Source organism: Ambystoma mexicanum, chromosome 5p, assembly GCF_040938575.1.
Source record: "Ambystoma mexicanum isolate Mex_15411 chromosome 5p, UKY_AmexF1_1, whole genome shotgun sequence".
Taxonomy (NCBI): Eukaryota; Metazoa; Chordata; class Amphibia; order Caudata; family Ambystomatidae; genus Ambystoma; species Ambystoma mexicanum.
In genome coordinates, this window is record NC_090930.1 from 726,994,229 (window position 1) to 727,011,792 (window position 17,564).

Consider the following 17,564-nt stretch of genomic DNA (forward strand, 5'->3'; position numbering starts at 1 on the left):
CTTTGGTATATGGATGACTTGGAAAGGATAATCATACATGTAAAACCATCGAGAGCACCAGGCTACATTGGGATACCGAATATAGTTAAAACTCTTGGCCGTATAAATGCCTCCATCACAATGTCGGGCATTATAACTCGGAGTTGGAAGGCATCCATATTAATACCAATATTTAAAAAAGGGTCCAGAGACAATCCATCGAACTATAGACTCTTGGCTATGTTTGATATGCGCGCCAACATCTTTTCAAAAGTTTTATTACTGGAAACGATGCCTGGATAAAAAGAAACAACTTGCTCTCCAATCAACAATCCGGTTTTAGACAGGGTATGGGTGCGTCATCTAATTTGTTGTCTTTAACATACATGAAGCTTTAAAAAAGTCTGAAGGTGCTGTGTGTGTGTGTGTGTGTGTATATATATATATTTCTGAGGCTTGTGGAATCTGCTTAGATCACATGCTGTGCACAGGCCGACATCTAGTGGAAGCTGCGGAGTATTACAGTTTGTTTTTCGAAAATCGAAAAAGGGCGTCGACACAGGGCGTGCCAGTAATACTATCCCTAGTGTGACGTCCACTGTACCCATGATCCCTCACGCGTCTAGGATCCCCAGATTGTTTTTTTCCGCCATTCTGGTCGGAAGCACTTCATCGGAGTTCCCTGGCTTTGCCATATTTGCACTTAAAACTAATTCTAATTTGCCCCGTTTTGTCCCCTTACGTCGATCAGCATCTCGACGCCGAACCGGGGAGGAGATCAACGTCGAAACCCGACGGATTGGGCCTTGAGGCTTCCGCCTCGGCTCGGGCCTGGGCCGCTGGCCTCGGCCCTACAAGTAGGGAGAGTGGGGGGTGGTACACTTCCACACTCGGTTATAGACACCTTCTTACCTACACACACTTGCCCGCTGCCCACAGGCGCGTATGGAGGGTACGCCCTTTCAGTTTTGCCCCAAGTGTAATAAGAAATACCCTTGGGTAGATAAGCACGCTACGTGCAACCTTTGCCTGCCCAGAGACCACCCCGAGGCGGGTTGCAGGGCCTCTAGCAGGTTTAAGACCAAAACTCTTAAGGACCGCTCCACCAAGCGTTGGGCCCACCACGCCAAGCTAGCAGCTATGGAGGCGGAGGGTACCTTCAGCGACGGCAGCGACGCCAGACTTTCGGACGGCGAGGGCACCAAGGCGTCGAAAGACAGCCTAACGCACGTCCCCGGCCTCGGAAGGTCGTCCGTCCCGGCGACTATGGGGAAGTCCCCCGGCGACAAGAGCGTTACACATACACACGCTAAACACAAAAAAGCCACCCGAGATTCGACGTCGTCGAAAACTCGGAAAGAGGCACAGAAGGAGCGGTCCGAAAGGACGTCCTCTGGGCGGTCCCGGTCGAGGTCGCCGCACGACGTCAGGCAAGCCTCCACACTTGCACATAGTGCCTCGCCCATTAACATCACGGAAGATCACTCGTCCGGAGACGAACACGACTTCCATCCCCAGCCTGCACCCCAGGGAAAGGGTACATCACTTGGGAGTAAGGAGGGCCCAGTTTCGAAGCCTAGTTCGAAACACAGGGATTCCACCTCCGATCCTCGACGCCAGGCGTCGAAAGATAAGGGAAAGGGTAAACACACTTCCACCCACGGGGAAGGGGGTAAGCAACAAAGGAAACAACCCTTGCAATCCCCCACAACAATAGAACTGACTTCCCCGTCCAAGTCTTCTCAGGGACAGTCCATAGAGAGTTCCAGCAAGGTCACCCCAAGCTCAAAACTCTGGTCATGCGAGGACATTGACAGAGTAATGTCAAGGATGTCCTCCTTAGCAAATTTCTTCGAAACACACCCTGACCAACTACTAGCTCTAAACCCTCAGGAATCTTCTCCCTCAGGTTCAAGGGACCCTATCCCTTCAAATAAAAGGCCCCGGGTCGAGACACCATTAAAGGCTTCAGACCCCTTCGAGGTCCAACCCTATTCTTGCCTTTTCCCTACAGGCCAAGGAGACTCTTCCCTTATAAAGGGCCAGGATTTGGAGACACCAGACGATCTCGCAGTGTCAGATTATTACGGGGAGGACGAAGACGAGGATGAGCCAGAAAATAGCCCACATATTTTCAGAATGGACTCACCAGTCGAAAGGGAAGCCCCAGTGTCTGATTCCCCAATAGATAACCAGCCCCTCCTGAATGAACTGCTCTCTCGGGCAGCTAACCACTTCCACATAGACACACAAGGTGTCCAAGAAGAGAGGGACTTCGCGGAGGAACTAATAGGGGAAAGGAAGACAGTAGCCCAGACCATTCCCATCCTGAAATCTATTCAACGCAGAATAGCACCATCCCTTGTCAACCCAAACCTGACAAGACCTGTAAACCCGAGAGTAGAGAAGCTGTTTAAAGCAGCCCAGTCGGACCCTCTATATATTAGAGGCCAACTTAAGCCAGACTCTCTAGTCGTAACTAACACCCGCAAGAGAGCTGGAACCCCATTATCTTCCTCGGAGGCTCCCCCCGACAAGGAAAGTAAGAAACTCTATGGTTTTGGTAGAAAAGTAGCTTCCACGGCAGCCTACCAAACCAGAATCGCGAATTCCACCACACTGTTGGCCAGCTACAACTGCCATCAGTGGGAAGAAGTGGCAGCACTAATAGATTCCGCTCCCGAACCCCTTAAGAGCCAGCTATCTCGCATTTGTGCAGAGGGAAGAAACGTCTCAGGCTGCATTTTAAAAGCAACTTTGGACGCCGCAGACAATGCGGGTAGAATTATAGCAGAGGGGACTGTCATCAAGAGACATGCTTGGTTGAGGCAGTCGGGATTCAGAGCAGAAACACAAGCTGCACTCTTAGACAAACCAGTGGAAAGTGATCTCCTGTTCGGAAAGGCAGTCGAGGACGCTTTAAAAAACGCTAAGGAGGAATTCGACACCCTCAAATCCCTTGGCCAGTTAACTACAAAACCACCTAACCAAAGAGGGAACGGCAATTTTCGTCGCCCCCGCGGCCAAAATTCCAATAGAGGAAATAGCTATTCCCACACCCAGGGTACACAGTGGAACACCAACTCACAACAGTCTACCCAGGGGTATGGTAGGGCTAGTAGAAGAGGACGTGGTAGAGGCAGAGGCAGCCCCAGTAAAGGAGGCGGCACGCCTCCACCAAAGCAGTGACACTCATTTCAGGGTCCCTTCCCATGCAACCCCAGTAGGGGGACGAATATCCAGCTTCACCCAGGCATGGGAAGGGATAACATCCGACAGATGGGTGCTGTCGACGGTATCCAAGGGGTACTGTATAGAACTACTGCAACGTCCCCGAAACCATCCTCCAAGACAAAAGGTCCACTCTTTAGAACATCAAAAGATCCTCCTCGAGGAAATCTACAATCTGCTCCTAAAGGACGCGATAGAACTCGTCCCAGGACACCAGGTAAACAAGGGTATCTATTCAACTTACTTCCTTGTGCCAAAGAAAGATTTAACAATGCGCCCAGTATTGGACTTACGGCCTGCCAACAAGTATGTCAAGCCCCAAAAATTCCGTATGACCACGCTACAAGAGGTAATCCCACTCCTAAAAAGGGGGGATTACATGGCAACCTTGGATATGAAAGATGCCTATTTTCATATTTCCATGCTCCCGGCGCACAGAAAATACTTGCGCTTCAAGGTGGACAGTCGCCACTACCAATTCAAAGTACTGCCCTTCGGGATAGCTTCAGCACCAAGGGTATTCACCAAGGTACTGGCGGTGGCAGCTGCACACCTACGCAGGGAGGCAATCCCAGTGTACCCTTATCTGGACGACTGGCTCATAACGGGGGAAACCCCAGGAATCTGCAGGTCAAACATTCAGAGGACTATCGACCTCCTCCACGAATTAGGCTTCTCTATCAACGAGAAAAAGTCAAGTCTGGTGCCAAGCACCTCAAAACAGTTTCTAGGAGCCATCCTAAATACTCAGAAAGAATTGACCTTCCCTTCGGAAGAAAGAATTCGGAATATACTTCTGCAAATTCCGCATTATCAGTCAGGTCAACAGATAACAGTACGCAAAGCTATGCGGTTACTGGGCATGATGGCGTCATGCATTTACCCGGTCCCCCACGCGCGCCTGCGCATGCGTCACATGCAGGAATGGTTGGCGAAACAGTGGTCTCAGGCAGGTGGTCAGTGGGACGATCTAGTGGTCGTTTTGCCAACACTAGTACAAAGCCTTCACTGGTGGACAAGAGAAAATCTCGCACAGGGGAAACCCTTTTACGATCCTGAAGTACAGGCAGTAGTCACTACAGATGCATGTCTGACGGGGTGGGGAGCTCACCATCTCCACCACACAGCTCAGGGTCTCTGGTCTCACTCAGTGGCCAAGAACCACATCAACCTGCTAGAGCTTCTGGCAGTATTCAGAGCGCTTCAGGCGTTCGAGCCCCACCTACTAAACCTGTCAGTGCAAATCCAGACGGACAGCACTACAGCCATGTTCTACCTGAACAAGCAAGGAGGGACTCGCTCGCCAAATCTGTCCAAGCTTGCCCAGAAAATTCGGATATGGGCACTCAGACGGAACATCTTCCTGTCATCACAACATGTTCCAAGGGAGCTCAATTCCCTAGCGGATGCTCTGAGCAGAGTCTCCCTCCCAGAGGAACACAAATGGGTTCTTCACAGAGAGGTCGTAGAAGATCTCTTCTCTCAGTGGGGTTTCCCCACTATAGACTTATTCGCCACAAGCGAAAACAGACAATGCCCAGGATTTGCATCCAGGTTCCCCCAACCAGACTCCCAGGGGAACGCCCTGTGGATGAACTGGTCAGGGATGTTTGCGTACGCTTTTCCACCAACTCCTCATCAGGAAAGTGGTGAACAAGATGAACAGGGAGTCGATGACGCTCGTCCTAGTTGCTCCCATGTGGGCAAGACAACCGTGGTTCCCACACCTACGCAGGATGGCGGTGTGCGAGCCCATCAAACTTCCACCTGGTACAACCTACTGTCCCAGCACCAAGGTCAAACAGTGCACCAGCAACCCAACCCAACTCAATGAACCTGGCAGCATGGCTCCTGAGGTCATAGAGTGTGGACACCTCAATTTACCACAGAGGTGTATGGACATCCTAAAGGAATCTAGGAAACCAAACACAAGGCACTGTTACTTTGACAAGTGGAAGAGGTTCGTTATCTGGTGCCAGAGTAGACAAATCATCCCGGTTGATTGCACTCCTTCCACTATTGTTACATACATGCTCCACCTGCTAGATGCAGGACTGGTTTTTAACTCACTGAAAGTACACCTGGCAGCCCTCTCGGCTTACACCACTTCCCATAGCAAGGTTTCGTTGTGGAAAGTACCAGTAGTTAAAGCCTTCATGGAAGGAGTAAAGAGACTTCACCCTCCTATTTCAAACCCACCACCAGGGTGGGACCTTAATGTGGTGCTAGCCAAGCTCATGGGCACCCCTTTCGAACCCATGCATAAAAGCAGTCACAAACACCTGACTTATAAAACGGCCTTCTTAGTAGCTATTACTTCTATAAGAAGGGTCAGTGAAATTCAGGCTCTGTCAGTGCAGGATCCCTTTTTTACTATCCATAAAGACAAACTGGTTTTACGCACACTCCCTAGGTTCTCACCTAAATTTATATCCAAATTCCATGTAAACCAGTCCATCGAGCTTCCGGCTTTCTTCCAGAACCTGCAAAGCTCGGCTGAGGTGAAACTACACACCCTAGATGTGCGTAGGGCGGCCCTCTACTATGTAAATAAAACCAGACCGCTAAGGAAAACAGATCAACTGTTTGTCTCCGTAGCTACAGGCAGAGAGGGGGATCGCGTCTCTAAAGGTGCCATCTCGAAGTGGATTATTAACTGTATCCAGCTGTGTTACTCACTCTCTGAAAAGACTCTGCCTTTTACGCCAAGGGCCCACTCTACTAAAGGCATTGGGTCCACTCTGGCTTTCATTGCAAATGTACCCCTTGACACCATTTGCAAAGCAGCTACTTGGAGCTCTATTCACACTTTTACTCAGCATTACTGCATTGACACCCATTCCAAGGCAGATACACAAGTGGGACAAGCGGTTCTAAGACACTTATTTGCTCATGACCCTTCTCACATCCCACCTCCTTCTTCAGGTACTGCTCGCTAAAAAAATTGACAAAAAAATGTCAATTAGAACTATCAACACCTCACCCAACACCCCCCTGTCACAACCCCCCACCACCCTCTCACCCCTCATACTCAACACATTCTAATTATATATTTATTTATTTTTTCAATAAATAAATAAACAAAAAGAGTATCATTTACTATGGGGGGGTCCCCCCACTACCCCCCTCACCCAACACCCCCCTGACACCCCCCACACCCCCCCCACCACCCTCTCACCCCTCATTCTCAACACATTCTAATTATATATTTATTTATTTTTTCAATAAATAAATAAACAAAGAGTATCATTTACTATGGGGGTGTCCCCCCAACCCCCCCCTCACCCAACACCCCCTGCCACCCCCCCCACACCCTCTCACCCCTCATACTCAACACATTTTAGTTATATATTTATTTATTTATACAATAAATAGAAAATTTCGAAAAAATGTCGACATTATTGTTTGTCGACATTATTTTTTTCGACATTTATTTTTCAAAATTTTGACTGTCGACATTTTTACTGTCGAAATTATGACTGACCACCATATTTCTGAGGCTTGTGGAATCTGCTTAGATCACATGCTGTGCATAGGCCGACATCTAGTGGAAGCTGCGGAGTATTAGTTTGTTTTTCGAAACTCGAAAATGGGCGTCGACACAGGGCGTGCCAGTAATACTATCCCTAGTGTGACGTCCACTGTACCCAAGATCCCTCACGCGTCTAGGATCCTCAGATTGTATTTTTTCTGACATGAGGTAGCATGAGGAGTAGCGTGAGTACAGATAATCCAAGCAGATAGATAGAAAGGTAAGACTACAAGCAACCATGCGCCTTCTCTGAGGGGAGGAAGGGTGGGTCGCATGTGAATCTAAGCAGATACAAGCATCAGAAATACGATTACGGTGAGTAATGTATCCCTTCTGAGGCTTGTGGAATCTGCTTAGATCACATGCTGTGCATAGATTAGCGAGCAGTACCTGAAGAAGGAGGTGGGATGTGAGAAGGGTCATGAGCAAATAAGTGTCTTAGAACCGCTTGTCCCACTTGTGTATCTGCCTTGGAATGGGTGTCAATGCAGTAATGCTGAGTAAAAGTGTCAATAGAGCTCCAAGTAGCTGCTTTGCAAATGGTGTCAAGGGGTACATTTGCAATGAAAGCCAGAGTGGCCCCAATGCCTCCAGTAGAGTGGGCTCTTGGCGTGAAAGGCAGAGTTCTTTCAGAGAGTGAGTAACACAGCTGGATACAGTTAATAATCCACTTTGAGATGGCACCTTTAGAGACGCGATCCCCCTCTCTGCCTGTAGCTACGGAGACAAACAGTTGATCTGTTTTCCTTAGCGGTCTGGTTTTATTTACATAGTAGAGGACCGCCCTACGCACATCTAGGGTGTGTAGTTTCACCTCAGCCGAGCTTTGAGGGTCCTGGAAGAAAGCCGGAAGCTCGATTGACTGGTTTACGTGGAATTTAGATATAAACTTGGGTGAGAACCTAGGGTGTGTGCGTAAATCCTGTTTGTCTTTATGGACAGTAAAGAAGGGATCCTGCACTGACAGAGCCTGAATTTCACTGACCCTTCTTATAGAAGTAATAGCTACTAAGAAGGCCGTTTTATAAGTCAGGTGTTTGAGACTGCTTTTATGCATGGGCTCGAAAGGGGGGCCCATGAGCTTAGATAGCACCACATTAAGGTCCCACTCTGGTGGTGGGTTTGAAATAGGAGGGTGAAGTCTCTTTACTCCTTCCATGAAGGCTTTAACTACTGGTACTTTCCACCACAAGACCTTGTTATGGGAAGTGGTGTATGCCGACAGGGCTGCCAGGTGTACTTTCAGTGAGTTAAAAACCAATCCTGCATCTAGCAGGTGGAGCATGTATGTAACAATAGTGGAAGGAGTGCAATCAACTGGGTTGATTTGTCTACTCTGGCACCAGATAAAAAATCTCTTGCACTTGTCAAAGTAACAGTGCCTTGTGTTTGGTTTCCTAGATTCCTTTAGGATGTCCATACACCTCTGTGGTAAATTGAGATGTCCAAACTCTATGACCTCAGGAGCCATGCTGCCAGGTTCATTGAGTTGGGTTGCTGATGCACTGTTTGACCTTGGTGCTGGGACAGTAGGTTGTACCAGGCTGGAAGTTTGATGGGCTCGCACACCGCCATCCTGCGTAGGTGTGGGAACCACGGTTGTCTTGCCCACATGGGAGCAACTAGGACGAGCGTCATCGACTCTTTGGTCATCTTGTTCACCACCTTCCTGATGAGAGGAGTTGGTGGAAAAGCGTACGCAAACATCCCTGACCAGTTCATCCACAGGGCGTTCCCCTGGGAGTCTGGTTGGGGGAACCTGGATGCAAATCCTGGGCATTGTCTGTTTTCGCTTGTGGCGAATAAGTCTATAGTGGGGAAACCCCACTGAGAGAAGATATCTTCTTCAACCTCTCTGTGTAGAACCCATTTGTGTTCCTCTGGGAGGGAGTCTCTGCTCAGAGCATCCGCTAGGGAATTGAGCTCCCCTGGAACATGTTGTGATGACAGGAAGATGTTCCGTCTGAGTACCCATATCCAGATTTTCTGGGCAAGCTTGGACAGATTTGGCGAACGAGTCCCTCCTTGCTTGTTCAGGTAGAACATGGCTGTTGTGCTGTCCGTCCGGATTTGCACTGACAGGTTTAGTAGATGGGGCTCGAACGCTTGAAGCGCTCTGAATACTGCCAGAAGTTCTAGCAGGTTGATGTGGTTCTTGGCCACTGAGGGAGACCAGAGACCCTGAGCTGTGTGGTGGAGATGGTGAGCTCCCCACCCCGTCAGACATGCATCAGTAGTGACTACTGCCTGTACTTCGGGATCGTAAAAGGGTTTTCCCTGTGCAAGATTCTCTCTTGTCCACCAGTGAAGGCTTTGTACTAGTGTTGGCAAAACGACCACTAGATCGTCCCACTGACCACCTGCCTGAGACCACTGTTTCGCCAACCATTCCTGCATGGGACGCATGCGCAGGTGCGCGTGGGGGACCAGGTAAATACATGACGCCATCATGCCCAGTAAACGCATTGCTTTGCGTACCGTTATTTGGTGACCGGACTGATATTGCGGAATTTGCAGTAGTATATTCTGAATTTTTTCCTCTGAAGGAAAGGTCAACCCCTCTTGAGTATCTAGGATTGCTCCTAGGAACTGTTTGGAGGTGCTTGGCACCAGGCTTGACTTTCTCGTTGATTGAGAAGCCGAATTCGTGGAGGAAGTCGATAGTCCTTTGAATGTTTGTCCTGCAAATTACTGGGGTTTCCCCCGTTATGAGTCAGTCGTCCAGATAAGGGTACACCAGGATTGCCTCCCTGCGTAGGTGTGCAGCCGCCACCGCCAGTACCTTGATGAATACCCTTGGTGCCGAAGCTATCCCGAAGGGCAGTACCTTGAATTCGTAGTGCCGACTGTCCACCTTGAAGCGCAAGTACCTTCTGTGTACTGGGAACATGGAAATATGAAAATAGGCATCTTTCATATCCAAGGTTTCCATGTAATCCCCCTTTTTTAGGAGGGGGATTACCTCTTGTAGCGTAGTCATACGAAACCTTTGGGGCTTGACATACTTGTTGGCAGGCCGTAAGTCCAATACTGGGCGCATTGTCAAATCTTTTTTTGGCACAAGGAAGTAAGTTGAATAAATACCCTTGTTTACCTGCTGTCCCGGGACAAGTTCTATCGCGTCCTTTGCTAGCAGAATGGCGATCTCCTCGAGGAGAATCTTCTGATGTTCTAAAGAGTGTACTCTTTGTCGTGGAGGATGGTTCCGGGGACGGTGCAGTAGTTCTATACACTACCCTGTGGATACTGTTGACAGCACCCATCTGTCTGATGTGATCCCTTCTCAAGCCTGGGTGAAGTTGGAAATGCGTCCCCCTACTGGGGATGCGTGAGAAGGGACCCTGAACTGAGCGTCACTGCTTTGGTGGAGGCGTGCCGCCTCCCTTGCTGGGGCTGCCTCTGCCTTTACCACGTCCTCTCCTATTACCCCTGACGTAACCCTGGGTAGAATGTTGGCTGTTGTTCCACTGTGTACCCTGCCCCTGGGAATAGTTAGATCCTCTCTGGGAATTTTGGCTGCGTGGGCGACGAAAATTACTATTCCCTCTCTGGTTAGGGGGTTTATTGGTTAACTGGCCAAGGGACTTGAGTGTCTCGTATTCGTCCTTGGCATTCTTCAGTGCGTCCTCGACCGCCTTACCAAACAACAGATCGGCTTCCACCGGTTTGTCCAACAATGATGCCTGGGTTTCTGCCTTAAAACCAGACTGCCGTAACCACGCATGTCTCTTGATAACAGTACCTTCTGCTATCAATCTGCCTGCGTTATCCGCGGCGTCAAAGGTTGCTTTTAAAATGCAACCAGACACGGCTCTACCCTCTGCGGAAATCTGAGCTAACTGGCCCTTTAAGGGTTCTGGTGCAGAGGCTATGAGTGCCGCAACTTCTTCCCACTGATGGCAGTTGTAGCTGGCCAACAGGGTGGTGGAGTTTGCAATCCTTGCCTGATAGGCGGACATTGAGGCTACTTTCCTGCCGAAACCATATAGTTTTTTGCTCTCCTTGTCTGGAGGAGCTTCGGACGATGACAAGGGTGTTCCAGCCCTCTTACGAGTGTTAGTGACAACTAGGAAGTCTGGCTTTAGATGTCCTCTTATATAGAGAGGGTCAGACTGGGCTGCCCTGAAAAGTTTTTCAACTCTGGGATTGACTGCTCTGGTGAGGTTTGGGTTCACCAGGGACGGGTCTATTCTTCGCTGAATAGACTTGAGGATAGGGATGGTCTGGGCAACAGGCCTCCTTTCTCCCACTAACTCCTCTGCGAAGTCCCTCTCCTCCTGGACACCGTGGGTGTCGATATGGAAATGTTCTGCTGCACGTGCGAGAACCTCGTCCAGGAGGTGTTGGTTATCGACAGGGGAGTCGGTAACCGGGGCTTCCTTTTCTACCGGGAATCTACTCTGTAGGTTTCAGGGTCTTCCTCTTCCTCTTCTTGGTCCTCATCGTCCGCATAGTAGCCCGTCCAGGTTTGCTCTTCTACCATGCCAAAATCTTGGTCCTCACCAAAGGAAGTCTCTCCTTGATACAGTGAGTATGGCCGTGAGTATGATTGTACCTCGAAGGGGTCTGTAGACCTCATCGGTGTCTCAAACCGGGGCTTCTTACTCGGGGGGTGGAGGGGATATGATCATTAGAGCCTGAGGGTGTAGCCCCTTGTGGATCATATGAAAGGAAATGGTCTGGATTTTTATCGTAAAAGTCAGCCAAAGAAGACATCCTTGACATGACCCTATCTATGACATCACTGGACCATTTTTTGGAACTGGGAATGACTCTCTCAGAAAGTTTTGGAGATTTATCTTGAGTAGATTTGCTGCTTTTTGAAATATCAGCAGACCTGGTCTTGACTGCCTGTTTAGGAGGAGTGGAGTGTTTCACAGGTGTGGAAGAGTGCAGAGGCTGCTTCTTCTGCTGTTTTCCCCCCTCCCCGTGAGTGGAAAAGTGTTTTCCCTGTCCCTTTGTGGCTCCGGAGGTTTTCGACGCCTGGCATCGAGGATCGGGGGTAGAGTCCCTGTCCTTCGAACGTGGGGCCGCGCTAATCTTGTCTGCGGGCTCCGACTCCTGGAGTGCGGCTTGGGGGTGGAAGTCGTCTTCGTCTTCCGACGATCGTACTTCTGTTAGCCTAGGGAGCGAGGCACTCTTGGCAAGAGTGGATGATTGCCTGGAGTCATGCAGCGATCTCGAACGCCCAGAGGACACCGATTCGGACCGTTCTGTTTGTGCCTCTTTCCGAGCACTCGACGTCGTCGAGTCTCGGGTTGGACTTCGTGTGTTTAGTGTGGGTGGTGTGTGAAGCGCCTGTGTCGCCGGGGGTCTTCCCCATAGCCGCCCTGTCGGACGACCTTCCGAGGTCGGGGACCTGCGCTCGGCTGTCTTTCGACGCCGTTATGCCCTCGCCACCCGAAAGCACGGCGTTGCTGCCATCGCGGAAGGCGTCCTCCGCTGCCATGGCTGCCTGCCTGGCGTGGTGAGCCCAAAGCTTTGTCGAACGGTCCTTAAGTGTCTTGGGTTTAAACCTACTACACACTCTGCAGTTCGCTTCGGGGTGGTCCCTCGGCAAGCAGAGATTGCACGTGGCGTGCCTATCGACCCAAGGGTATTTGCGATTACACTTGGGGCAGAATTGAAAAGAGGTACCCTCCATACGCACCTTGAGGCAGCGGGCTGTTAAGTGTAGGAAATGTATAAGGTGTACCTATATACCAAGAGTGTAGAGTATGTCCAACCCCCCACTCTCCCTACTTGCAGGGCCAAGGCCAGAGGCCTTCCGAGGCCCAAATCCGTCGTGCAGCAGCCGACGGTCGATTTCTTCTCCAGCCGACGTTGATTGTCGAAGTTCGACGTTGGGATGGGGAAGGATGTCGATCAATATTTTAGCAAAAGTATGGCTAAGGCCAGGGGACTCTCCATACTGCATGGGCGTCCCTTGCAAGGGACGGAGACGGAACCTTTTTCACCAGAAAAAACCTTCTTCACCTTGCAATTTGGAGGTGCGCTGGGGTGCGGCCCCGGGGCCCTGGGAGCATGCGCTGCCAGACTCCGCCACCTCAACTCAGTTCACTTTTCCCCATCGACGCGAACAGGCCAAATTCACCAGCGCTCCTGGGTTTGGCTTCACCCATGTAATTCCACATGCGGATACTTCTTCTCTTATGTCTTTTTTTGTCTTTTTATCATTCAGGTACTCGGTCCTCAGGCGTCGCACTCCTCCCCAGCACATGTCGACTTCTACAGAGTTCAGCAGGTGTCCTCCTACAACTGGCTCTTTCCGACTAAAAGCCCTCTGACTACGTTGCCTTGGCCCAGACCATGGCTGGCAAGTATGTACCGCGTGCAACGCGCTCTCCTTGAGGTTTCTGAAGAACAGACTAGCCAGGTGGACGGAGCTCTTCGAGAGAGCACCTTCAAAGGACCTAGTCTATCATCGATCCAAGCCCAAGGTAGGGCTGCTCTTTTCCAGTACACCCCGCCTTCCCAAGGAGTCTCCCGCCTGGGAGGGACCGCTCAGGTCCTGGTACCAGCACAAGTACCGAGGCTGAATCAGCTACAGGCCGGCAGCCCGAGGAGGATCAGTGTATCCTCCCGGTGACGGTGCTGAGGGACCGGAAGGTTCTTTTACCGGGTCTTCACCCGAGGGCCCACGTCCTAGTACTGGCAACATGTCAAAGGGGGCACCTATATGCAGTTCTACCGGCAGATCCGCCGAGAGTGAAATGCCTACCAGGCACCACCCTGAGGAACAGGGTAGGTCCCATGATCCACACTGAAGAGTCCTGGATGGGGTGGGGGCCAGTGAGCCGAACAACACGACGCAGGCATGTGGAGGGCAGTTTAACAAAATGGCCGCCATGCCAGACATCCGGCCGACGCCACTCCAAGGCAGGCAGCAGGCAGAGGAACGTGTGTCAACGTGGGACTGGTGTCAACCAGGTATGTGGCCTACAGCTTACCCTTCCTTCGCGCAAGGCAGGTTCCTGCTGTGTCCGTACGGGCAGGGAATGCAACGGCTCCAGCAGCCGCTCGCTACCCCATCAATATCACCTACCACCACTCTGGCCTGCGTGGACATGTTCTTTGAAAGGTTCCTCGGGCTCATGAAATCTCCTCAGATGGGGGTCATCCTCAGGGATGTGCTCCCGCCAATAGCTCCAGCGCCACAGGCCCCAGTACAGGTGCCCCTGGCCCCTGTTCAACCTCAGCATCCCGCTCCGGCCCTCCAACCAATTGCTCAGGTGGTTCCGCTCAGCCTCCGGTCTCCACTCCTCGGCCCTCGGCTCCCAGCTCCCCTCCTGCAGGGCCCTCAGGTGGACACAGAAGAGCAGGAGGAATGCGACACATCATCTTCAGCCTAGGACTTCCACGAACGTCTTGCAGAGTACTTTGACCTTCCTCAACCTGAGGTCGAGCAACCAGCAGAGGGGGTCCTCGCAGAAGACCTCTTGCTACGTTCCGTGGCCAGAACGGGGATCCCGATGCAGAAGGACGTAGTTGCCTTGGCCAAGAAGTGTTGGCTCAAGCCTCACTCGATCCAGCTGGTGAATGAACGCCTGGACGCCAAGTACAGGCAGATGGAGGGGGATACACTCTTGCTATCGGCCCACCCTCAGCCACACTCCTCAGTGATAGCTGCGGCATCACTATACTCCAAGCCTCAGTCGTCCTCAGCCTCCCTCTCCGCAGTGCTGCTAGGCAAGGAGGAGAAGATCTTGGAGGCGTAAGGGAAGAAGCTGTATTCCAACGCGCCCTTGCACCTTCATCAAGCCAACGCAGATGCCATGATGACTGCCATTAACCAGATGTTCTGCCGGGAAATTGTGGATTTCCTCCCAGAGCTTCCGGCACAAAGCCCATCACGATTCAAAGCGGTGGCGCAGGACATCATGGAGTCCACCGTGGCCCACATTGACTCCTCTGACCGTGCCATCTGCATTGCCACGGACATGAGAAGAACGGCCTGGCTCTGTGCTATGAAATTCAACCCAGATGTCCAGGGCCGCATCTTAGCCTTCCGTTGGTATGGGGCTGACCTCTTCCACTCCACAACAAGAGGAGCTGGACAAAAAGAAAAACAGCACACAAACGGCCAAGTCTTTATCCATCCTTACAAAGACCACACCAAAACCTACACCCAGTCACAGCAGCACTCTGACAAGGGGCATACGTACAGAAGGTTCGGTGACTTCCAAGAGCGGAGGTCAGGCAGCCTGAATGTTCACCTACCCAACATCAGTGCTAACAACAGAAAGGGGGAGAGTGAGGGCTTTTCCCCCTCCTCCACAACGGCCTTAGAGGGAAAGAAGGCATGACACGCCCCTCCGGGTCCACGTGCCTCCACGAACATTGGGAGCAGGCTTGAAAATTTCTGTCGCCAGAATTTCGCGGATCCCTGGATCCTCTCGGTAATATCCACGGAGTATCACCTCCCTATCCCAGCCTCTCCTCCCTCTTCCCCTCCACTCCCACAGGTTGGGATAGCAACTCTTATGGCGGAGATCCAGTCGCTTGTCGAGAGCCAGGCAGTGGAGAAAGTCCCAGCCTCCCAGCGAGGCTTGGGCTTTTACTCCAGGATTTTCGCCATTCAGAAAAAGAACCAGGCGGGCCTGAGAGTTGTGCTGGACCTTTGAACCCTCAACCTCTCCCTTCCTCTTCAAAAATTCAAGATGGTTACGCCAGCTTTGATAGCGGAGATATTGTGCAAGGGAGACTGGATGTGCTCCCTGGATCTGAAGGACGCGTACCTACACGTCCCGATATGGCAGCCCCATCAGATTTTTCTATGGTTCAGGATCATGGGCTACCTTTTCCAATACAAGGTGCTTCATTTCGGCCTCAACTCGGTCCCCAGGGTCTTTATCAGGCTGATGAATACAGTGGCAGCCCTCCTCAAGGCGCAGGGCTAGCGCATCTACCCGTACCTCGACGACTGGCTCGTCAGGGCGACATCTCCGGAAGCGGTACAACACACTTCCCACGCTCTTATGAACACACTGCACGAGCTGGGCTTTTCACTCAACCTCAGGAAGCAACCTGCGGATGGACAAACCCTTACGGCAGCCCAGCCCACAGGTCGCCATCAATACGGACTCCTCTCTCGAGGGATGGGGGGGCCACCTTGGACAACCACTGCATCCATGGCACCTGGACCAGGCAGGAGCAGGAATACCACATCAATTGGCTGGAACTGAATGCCATCTGGCTAGCTCTCAGAGCCTTCCTTCCGGTTACCGAGGGCAAGGTCGTCCTCATTCAGATGAAAACTCGACCAGCATGTTCTATGTCAACAAGCAGTGAGGTACCATATCCCCCCTCACCCCGCACTGTGCAGGCTGCCAGTCTGCATGTGGGAATGGGCCCTAAAGAAAATCTACCTCACAGCAGTCCACCTGCTGGGAGAATCCAACCTGGAGGCAGACAGGCTCAGCAGACTAGGAGCGGACAACTACGAGTGGCAGCTGAACGACCCAGTACTGCAGGAGATTTTTCACAAATGGGGACACCCTCTGGTGGACCTCTTTGCCTCCCGGGACAACATAAAGTGCCAACTGTTCGCTTCCTGGCAGGGTCAGTGCCCGGGTTCCCTTGGCGATGCATCCCCGATCCGGTCGGACGGAATGACAGCATACGCCTTTCCACCCACATCGCCGATACACAGGGTGATATGCAAGATCAAGGAGTATCGCAAGCTCAGCATCATTCTAATAGCTCCATGGTGGCCAGCCAGGCCATGGTTCTCTGTGCTGCTCAGCCTCTCGGAGAGACCTCCCATTCGCCTTCCGACGGGCCCAGCAAATCTACTGGTACAGCAGGGAGGCAGGGTCATCCACCTCGCACCAGAGAAACTAGCTTTCACAGTGTTGTTCCTGAACAGGTCAGGCTAGGTCACCTCAGCCTCTCCCAGGCTAATCTAGAGATTATACAAGGCACCAGGAGCAAATCTACCAGACCCCAATATAGGAGCAAGTGGAACAGGTTCTGCCACTGGGCAGACTTTAAGGGTATCAAACCCCTGGCATGTAACCTGGACGACGTGCTCTCCTTCTTGGCGCACTTCGCCCATTCAGGCGTGCAAGTTTACATTGGCCGCACCTACCTGGCAGCCATTGGGGCTTACAGAAACTCGGAGGAGGAGAGCTTTTCCTCTTCCAGCCCGATTGTCAAGAAACATTTGACGGGACTCACCAGGCTCTACCCGCCCATCAAGAGGCTGCACCGCGTGTGGGACCCCAACATAGTGTTGGCTGCTCTGGCGCACAAACCATTTGAACCAGTGGTGGCCGCGGACATCAAACTGGTCAACATTAAGACAGCCTTGTTAGTAGGCCTCACCTCGGCTCGCAGAATCGGCGAAATCCAGGCACTGGTCGCCTCAGAGCCATGCATTACATTTCACAAGGGCAAGGTGGTCGTAGACACACCCAGAATTCCTAACTAAGCTCCCTTTCCCATTCCATCAGAACGAAAAAATAGTGCTGCCTATGTTTTTTGCTGAGCCCAAAGACGAGGCACAGAGAGTCCCGCACTGCCTCGATGTCAGGCGTGCCCTGAAATACTACTTAGACAGGACCGTGGGCTTCTGCATGTCGGACGCCCTTTTTGTCACCTTCCCCGGACCAAGACCGGGTTATCAGGCCTCCAAGGCCTCCATAGCTCGTTGGATGGTCTCAGCCATCAAAGAAGCTTACGAGGGACAGCATAAGCCACTGCCGGCCAACATGCATGCCCATGCGGTCAGCGCCAAGGCAAAGGCCATCGTTTTCCAGCGTCATGTCCCCTGGCAGGTCATAAGCAGAGCGCCCAGATGGGTCACCCCTTTGGCTTTTTG

At 51.7% G+C, this 17,564-nt stretch overlaps 1 protein-coding gene across 2 annotated transcripts in view; it reads left to right on the forward strand.

Moving 5' to 3' along the window:
* Window positions 1-17,564, forward strand: part of RBMX2 (RNA binding motif protein X-linked 2) — a 292,888-nt gene that overhangs the window by 249,375 nt on the left and 25,949 nt on the right. The window lies entirely within an intron of this gene.